This window comes from Mastomys coucha, unplaced genomic scaffold (genome assembly GCF_008632895.1).
Source record: "Mastomys coucha isolate ucsf_1 unplaced genomic scaffold, UCSF_Mcou_1 pScaffold6, whole genome shotgun sequence".
Classification (NCBI taxonomy): Eukaryota; Metazoa; Chordata; class Mammalia; order Rodentia; family Muridae; genus Mastomys; species Mastomys coucha.
The window spans coordinates 15,317,254-15,326,720 of NW_022196912.1; the positions used below are offsets into that span (position 1 = coordinate 15,317,254).

Here is a 9,467-nt window from a genome sequence, read left to right on the forward strand (position 1 = left end):
GGCTGGTCAGGCCTACACAGGCAGGGCTGGTCAGGCCTACACAGCCAGGGCTGGTCAGGCCTACACAGGCAGAGCTGGTCAGGTCTACACAGCCAGAGCTGGTCAGGCCTACACTGCCAGAGCTAGTCAGGCCTACACTGCCAGAGCTGGTCAGGCCTACACAGCCAGGGCTGGTCAGGCCTACACAGACAGGGCTGGTCAGGCCTACACAGACAGGGCTGGTCAGGCCTACACAGCCAGAGCTGGTCAGGCCTACACTGCCAGAGCTGGTCAGGCCTACACAGCCAGGGCTGGTCAGGCCTACACAGACAGGGCTGGTCAGGCCTACACAGCCAGAGCTAGTCAGGCCTACACAGCCAGAGCTGGTCAGGCCTACACAGGCAGAGCTGGTCAGGCCTACACAGCTAGAGCTGGCCAGACATGCATAGCCAGAGATGGCAGATAAGCAGGGCTGGTCAGGTCTACACAGCCAGGGCTGGTCAGGCCTACACAGCTAGAGCTGGCCAGGCCTACACAGGCAGAGCTGGTCAGGCCTACACAGCCAGAGCTGACTAGGCCTAAACAGGCAGAGCTGCTGGTCAGGCCTACACAGAAAGGACAGGAGCACCAGACTTCAGGCAGGCCTTACTTTCCCAGGCATCCTTCTCCTGAGATGAGACTAGCACACAGCTTACTCTGGCGGCACTATGCTCCATTCAAGGGAACTACTTGGGGTTAGGGACATCCTGCCATGTACATAGATTGTATTTTTAGCCCATTTTACACAAGTATTTACTTTTTATAACCAGTCTTTTTTCCAGTGTACCTGATTTTAAATATTATTTTATATTAAATAAGCTTTAAGTTTACTTCAAACTTGTTTTGAGTTACTTGCTTCAGGCTTAACTTACACAATATATATAGAAGATTATTTAATGGGAGGCACAAATTGGTCTCTCCCTCTAAGCTTGTCTCTGTAAATGAGTTATATTTGTCCTTAGTATGACTACAAAAATAGTTTTTAGTCCACTAAGGAATTTGATTATTTATAAGGGGACTGATCATTAATTTGTATGTCTTAATTATCTTTACCAGTTTGGGACAAGTAATTTTTATAAAATTAGGATTATATAATTTTACCTAGGAAGTGAATGTGATCAGGGTGCATTATGTGAATTTCTCTAATAATAAAAATCTTATGTTGAAAATAAGAAAAAAAATGAAGTTCTCCTAGTATCAAAGTCAACTTTAAACCATAGATACAGTTCATGGAAAGACTAGAAATCTTATTTTTAAAAACTCTTTTGCAGTGCATATCTGTAAAATACTATACTTTTATATATGGTTTAGTTTTCTAAGCAGATAAAGCTTAACAATGTTAATATAGACATTAGTAATTAGACCTATATTTATAAATCAGATTTTGTTACCATGAATGGACCAGTCATAAACTTTAGGAATTTATACATGACATGTTATAGCAAATGAAGATTGCCTATACATTGGCTTTCTTCTTGTAGGTTTTAGAACAAGAACCAAGAAGTTAGGGGAGATTTATATTTATATAATTATGTTTAGTGATTTTAACAACTCTTTTGATAAAAAATAATATCATAAGACATAATAGTAACAAATAAATGTATTATTTGTTGTAAGGAATGTTTCTAAATGAGGGTGTAAGACAATATCTAGGGTCTTTGCTCCTATATCAACTAATTTTTATTGTGGTATATGTGACTACCCTCCTCATTTTAATTTTTAGCCTATATTCCCAGAAAACCTTAATGACTCATATAATTAGGGCTCCCAGAAGCCCTTGACATCTGATATAATCGGGACCTAATCACATACTAGAAATGACTGGCTACTCAGATGAAGGACTAGTGACCTTGGCCATCTCCTTGCTTGAAGGATTATTAACACTTAGCAAGTTCAATTGTCACTGTTCTAAGTAAAAGCATTTGGAGCTTTGACATTGGCAACCGTTTAGCTGAGAATACGGTGTGCCAACATCGCACTATGGGGAGGGTTGAATTTAAATTACACGTACCGAGTGATGCAACAAATTAGTGCTATCTGTGTACAGTCTGTAAAACTATTACGCCTTGTAAGTTTCCAGGTAAACCTGGACAGCTTTAACTTATGTAGTATGGAGAGGTAGATATTTTTTTGTATCATAATCATCATTAAATTTATGTTCACTTTTCTCTTTCGGTCCCAGGTGCTGCCAGAGCTGCAGGTTACCGTGCAGATATGGCCAAATCCAAGAACCACACCACACACAACCAGTCCCACAAATGGCACAGAAATGGCATCAAGAAACCCCGGTCACAAAGATAGGAATCTCTTAATGGGGTTGACCCTAAGTTCCTGAGGAACATGCACTTTGCCAAGAAGCACAAGAAAGGCCTGAAGAATATGCAGGCCAACAACGCAAAGGCAGTGGGTGCATGCGTAGAGGCCATCAAGGCCCTGGTGAAGCCTCAGGCCATCAAGCCCACGATGCCAAAGGGCCCTAGCCCCAAACTCAGCCGTCTGACTTTCATAGCTCACCTCAGGCTTGGGAAGCAGATTCGGAGCTGTATGGCCAAGGGGTGTAGACTCTGCCAACCAAAGCTTAAATTCCAAACCAAGGCAGAGGCCACAGCTCCAGCTAAGGCCCAGGCTTCAGTTCCAGCTCAGGCGCCCAAAGGTGCCCAGGCCCCTGTGAAGGCCCCATAGAAAAGGCTCTAAACAATGTGAAGACAGATGGAGTGCTGGGACACACCTACCCACACACAGTTTGCAGGTGACCAGTGTCCTATGGTGTTTTTAACAAATAAACTTGAGGCAAGATCTGTTAAAAAAAAAAAATCATGTTCACAATACCTAACAAAATTTAAGTGGAGGAGCCCTACTAAAACTATGAAGTTGAAATTCTTGTTGAGAGACTCTGGAGAGAGGGTTCCTTTTGTCCTTTCCATGTATAAGCATCCTGTTAGCTGGTTTTATTATAGAAACCTATATATTGTTTATGAGATAAACAATAGTAGCCTCTATTGAAAATAGTTTACATTTTGGCTGTTTTTAAGTACATACTGTCTTTTCCCTAGACTTCCCCGTCAAATTAAAACAGACCATTTTCAAATATTATCCATACCCAAAAGAAATATGAATCTCTGTAAGACTGAACCCAGGGATCTCCACCCCATTAGCCAGTTGGTGTGTTTGTCTGAAGATGGAGACAGACAACCTGAAAATACTAACAAATAACTGAAAAAGTCAAAATAAAAGCAAGAGTATCCAGGCTTGATAGGGTAGAAACAAAGACAGACCAAAGACATGAGGTTAAAAGGTCCCCAACACAAACACACAAAAACAAAAGAAAACAAACAAACAAACAAACAAAACAAAAAAGATCCTGTATTATTTAAGGGAAGTGGGCTTGGAGACCTAGTAGAAGCACAGTCCCCAAGCTTGAGGTGCCGAAGTAATGTCAAATATTCCAGTGTAGCTAGAGCAGAGTGAACAATGAGAAAGACTTAGATGACGTCAGAGCATTTGAAGGGACAGATCACAAAGGGTCAAAAGGTTACTATACAGACACTGGCATTCACTCTGAATAAGCAACTGTAGCAAGACTTTGAGTTTGAGAGTGGCATGATCCAATATACTCTTCCAAAGGGTCACTCTGTAGCATGACGTGGAGTCTAAGGCAACAGGGTAGAAGCAAGAGCAGTTCATAAGCTCTCACAGTAACTGGAGCATAAAGCGATGGAGCCTTGGACCAGTGAAGGTATCAAGAGGGCAGACCAAACTCTAGGTGTGCTTAAAGAGAGACCTGGACTGCCTATTAGCTAATTAGTTGCATGTGGGGTATGAGAGAGAAGTCAGCAATGCCTTTAATGGTATGCTGAGGTGCAGAGAAAACAAATTACAAACAACCAAGGTGGAGAATATTAGGAGTTTAGTGGGGTGGGCTGAGTTCCCTGCATGGACCTGTTCTACCAGTAGAAGGTCTGTGTGAACTACAGGCAGTTGGCAGAGTTGCAATTGTCTTTGAACTCATGAATGCTGAAGGCAGGTGAGTTTGATCATGGACCGAGACAAAGTCATGAGGACCAAGTGCTAAGCCCTACAGTCTTTCAACATCCTCAAGTCTGGAGATGAGGAAAACACAGCAAAAGAGACAGGAGACCAAGTCAGATGAGTTGGAGAAGGACAAAGCAAAGAAAGACAGATTCTAATTTTAATAAGCTTGTAGTAAAAGACATTCTATTCTCTGATACTACTTGTCCTACTTCTCTGAGTCAATGCACACAGATTCTGCAACCTTGAACATTTTTTTTTGTTTCCCTCTTAACTCCATGCCCAATCATCTTCAGCCTTCCTCATGCTCACTGAAGAACTGGCTGAGCCTTGATATTGGGGAGACAGCTGAGATGGACAGATGTGGTATATCTCACATCCAAAGGAGGAGCTATATATCAAAATACAAACCACAGATTATACCCCCATGCAACTCCATCAGAACACAGAATGGTAGGGCAGAATGATCCTATGACAAAATATCAGGCTGTCACCAGTGTTCAGGAGCCCAACCATATGTCTAAGACAGGACACTGAACTCATTGAAGAAACCTGCAGATCACAGGGTAGAGCATCCACCAATTTGAGATGAGAAGCTTGTTGCCCCTAGTCAGGTCCTGTCCAACATCCTTACAGGAGTTACTCTAAGGAGGTAGTAATGTGTAGGAATCAGAAACACAGAAAGAATCTTCAAAGTTTCAACTCTACAATTAGACTTGTAAACTGGAAGTTTAACATTGTCTAACTTTAATCTCTTAATTAAAAAGTAGTTGGGGGCAGTTGTTTAGTTGTTTGGTTGTTTGGTTTTGTTTGGTTTTTGTTCTGTTAGTTGGTTGGTTAGTTGGTTGGTTGGTTGGTTGGTTGGTTGGTTTGGTTGATTTAGTTTGGTTTGGTTTTTCTAGACAGGCTTTCTCTGTGTATGAAGCTCTGGCTATCCTGGAACTCCCTTTATAGACCAGGCTCACCTCTAACTCAGAAATATCTATGCATATGCCTCCTGAGTGCTAGGATTAAAGTTATACATCACCACACCCTGCCTCCAAAGTGTTTTCTGCATATGCCTATAATCTTGGCTCTTGAGAGGCTAAAGCAGGAGACTATGTGAAGGTACACTAGACTACACGGGGTGGTGCAAGCCAGTCTGGGTTACATAGTGAGGCCCTGGGGTTTTGATTTTTAAGTTGGGGACTTTTTTTTTAACCTGCATGTGTATCTGTGTACTTCATACATTTCTGGTGCCTATGGAGGTCAGAAAAGAGCATAAGGCCATCTGAAACTAGAGTTATAAACAGCTCCGAGCCACCATGTGAGGGCTAGGGACTGAATTCAAGTCCCTTGGAAGAGCAACAAATACTCTTACCTTTGGAGTCATCTCCCCAGTTTAGAGATCCTCCATTTTTTAAATGTTTGGAATACGAACTTCTATCCTTCCATTTTAACTCCAAATAGTGCTTGTTGGAGAAGGGAAGAGGGGACATGAAAGGATGATGAAGACAGAGAAAACCCACTTCTGCTACATCCCACTCACAGGAAGGAAAAGGGTCCAGAACCAGAAGGCAGGAAGCACTGACTCCACCCGGGGAGTTTCCTTCCCGAGAGCTAGCTGTGGGAGAGAGGCATGAAGGATGAGTCAGAAAGACTCCACTTGAGGTTTTAAAGATGCCCACGCAAACTTTCTTACACTGAGTTCTTAGCTGCCAGAGGAAACAGCCTAAAACCAAAGACCTTGCCGATACACAGAAGCGAAAAGCAAGCCAAGTAAGCTTGTGTTAGGGAGCTGAGGGCAGGTTGCGAGCTCGAAGCCTAAAGGGACTTCGACGTCCCTTCCTACCTCTCCCTACTCTGTGAACGTCTAACCTTTTGCTCCTACCCAAATGAAGGGACTCTGGTCAGCTTGAGCATGGCCAGCACGGCTCTGGCAAGCCTCGCCCTTCTCCCTATTCCATCTGCCCGGCTAAAGACCATTAGATTGCATTCTTAAAGCAAGCCACTAAAGTCTATTCCCTTATTTGGCCACTTCCTCCTCCTCCAGAGGCTGACTACCAAGCTATCAAAGTATTGAAATCCAGCAATCAAAAGCCTCCTTTGTCTCACTTAATTAGCATGCCCAATTAAAATTGAATACTCCATCCCAACATGGGGTTTCCCATTTTTACCTTTATAAAACTTTAATTTTTCTATGGGCCACATCTATGGGTAAGGTCTATCTAAAGGCAGTCCTTTGTCCCACTCTGGAAAAAATCCTACCCCCCCCTTTGTTTCCTTCCCCTCTACATCTTCCTCTGTCTCCTGTATTTATCTTTTATTCCCTTCCCTCTCTCCCTCTGGAGCAAATAACTCAGTCTTGGAGGTTCCGAGCTGATGTTTCCTTACACCAAGCGTGTGTCTCATCCAGAAACTTCTTCAGGGCTGAGCCGTATTCAGAATTCTGTTCTTCACACTTCATTATTTGGTTTTATTATTTTTTAAGACAGGGTCTTATGTAGTCCAAGCTAGACACAAACTCAGTATGTAGCCAAGAATGACTTTGAAACTCTGTTTTTCTCCTGACTCCACATCCCAATTTCAGGACTTACAGGTATGTGCTACCATGTCCAATTCTACATTATTTCACACAGATATTTTTTTATCTTTCTTCTCTGGCATTTCCTTAACTGCCATCCTCCTGAAAGAGAGAGGTAAGTCAGGAAGTTTCTGCTACAGGACTCCCAGACTTAGCTGGAAAACTGAAGGCATTGAGTTTGGAGAGAGGAGGTCAGGCAAAGCCATCTGATAACCCAACAGTCTCTAGTGAGTAGAAACCTTGCTCTGTGGCTGCATCCCCTGGTACCTAGTTTCAACCATGTTGGTGGATTTGACCTCAATAGTTATCAAATTCTTTTGTCTGTCTGGCTAGAAGTCAAAATCTTGATTTATTTCTTTTTGTCTTGTTTCTTCTAATAACTATGTCCTCTATAATCTTTAGGGCACCAATCTGAAATCCCAAAGTCAGCCAGGTGATGTGAAATGGAGATACAGATACAACAAAAAGGCACTGGACTGGATGAACCTCTCCAAGTCTGATGCAAGTCCCAAGTCATCATAGGATTTAAATTTATTTGAGTTTTCATGGTTCAATCAGGGCACAGAACAAGCCTCCATTGAAGACAAGGGCTATGATCACTGAAGCTTGGTCAGGTATTTGTCCAAGGCAGGAAGTGGACTACAATAGCATAGAGAAAGACATCTTCTAACATAACAGAAGTTATGACAGTTATAATACAGTCTAATGACAGTGACTTTCTCAGAAAGAGTTCAAAACCAGGAAATAAATTGCTATATTTTCTACAAGGTGACTTCTGATAATGGGGTGGGACATTTTAGAAGCCCTGAAGGCAACAAATTAAAAGTAGGGTGGATACCTAAATATTTGTTCCATCACCAAATATTTATTAAACATCTGCTCTATATTAATATTTCTTCAAGCCACTGGGAATAGAATAATGACTATAAGCATGAGCTACCATCCTTGCTCAAATAATATGATGATCCTTGAGAAAGATTTCCCCAAAAGTGATAGCAACTTTTAATAAATGTAAGAAAAGAAACAAGCTGAATATCAAGAGATGCATATATATGTGCATATATCATATATGTGATAAGGAGATATGAAGGAAGACTTTTGTGAAAAGACAGACAAGCTGAGTGGGAAGTAAAGGAGAATTGTGGATAGAAGAGAACACTATTCAGAAACCTCTGTACATCGGGGAAGAGCTGAGCAAGCTCAAGAACAGCAAAGAAGCTTGTAAAGCTTCAGTAGACAGAGGAATGGAGAAAGTGTTTTTTGAGTGAAACTATAGTACAACATCCCTGTTAATTCTTAGTTCAGTTTAATGGTACCAAGAGTGTCAGGCAAAATAGGACGGAGGTCCTATCGCACGCAAGACTTTAAAAGATTTCTCTGTTAAATGGAGTGCAGATGAAAGAGGTCAGGGTGTCCAAAAGTCCAACTGGGGGGATATTCTTGATGCAGGTGACAGATGAGAAAGAAGAAAACAATTATCAAGGGCAGATTAAAAGTCAGATGCCAAGATGATGGACTCTAATGAGACCAAAGATTAGTTTATATGGCTTATGTGATTTACAGGTGAATCCTAGTGGCTGGAGGTCCAGGATTAGGACAGACACATTTCTTCACGTGTACAATTCATCCAGCAAGTGCTTAATAAGTATCTATTATATGCCAAGTGCTAGACTGCTCACTGAGGCTTCAGAAGGCAATGAAATAAAAGCCTGGCTCTTCTTGGGAGCTCAGATTCTAGAAATACTAAATAAAAAAGCAAAGTAATAACATCCATACGTGTTATTTTAAAAGAACAAGATGGAACTGGCTTGACATGAGAAATCAGTTGTTGATTAGAGCTGTTCAAACCCTAACAATAGGTTACTGCTGTTACAGTTAGTTGCCTCTCAGGGGTTGAAGATAAGTCCCTATCATTGAAGACACGATGCATTTCAGACCTCGGACTCCTAAGACACAGCTGGATTTATCCTGAAAGCCTCCTTTCTGTGCTCTAGCTTTCATAGTACCAGAATGTACTGTGTCTGCTGCCACAGGAGGAAGGCAATAGTTCTGTCCAGCTATGAATTACAACAATGACCAGCACAGGAAGTTATCCCTAAGGGTGCAATAATGCACCCATAGATGGTGATAACCAACAGCTATCTAAGTGGACTTAAGGCCCACTTAGCAGTAGGAAAATCCTTCCTGATATTACAAACTTTGCCAACTACATGGGATTAATGAAGTGATGAATCTTTTTTTCTTTTTTTTTTAATTTTTATTGCATTATGATGAGAAAAGTTACATGATGTCAATTTATCTGAATTTGTTAACATTTAAAAACATATTTTGAATAAATAGAATTAAATCACATTCTTGTTGCCCTTTTGTGCCCCAACTCCTCTCAGAAACCCCCCATTCAATACCTACAATATCTTTTTGTCATATTCCTTAAGATTTAAAAAATATTATAACAATAAAAATAAGTATAAAAGTTGTTTGATATAAAATAACAATCAATGTAACAGTCTTATGTAGATGCTTGTCTACAGCAATACTGAAAATACATGTTTTTCTCAATATAAATTTTAAATAACTCCAAACATATTAACTGTATATTTCAAAATAATCATCACCACTAGTATTTTCTTAAATGAGCATAAATATATAAAGTCTTTTTGTTTGTTTGTTTGTTTTATATTTAGTAGAACTTAAAATCTTGGCTTCTACTGTGGTACAAGCCCAAAATAAGAACAATTTTTAGACATTGGATTTCATTGTAATAAGGCTGTACTTCACTGACCTTCACGTCACCAAAGGATTTCACCTCCATTGTAGCTAAGCTGAGAGTTGACAGTTCTGCTGCACCAAGAAATGA

At 40.9% G+C, this 9,467-nt stretch overlaps 1 pseudogene; it reads left to right on the forward strand.

Annotated features, from left to right (window-relative positions):
• The first annotated feature begins 2,232 nt into the window (after positions 1-2,232).
• Positions 2,233-2,748, forward strand: LOC116080181 (annotated as a pseudogene).
• Positions 2,749-9,467: the final 6,719 nt, after the last annotated feature.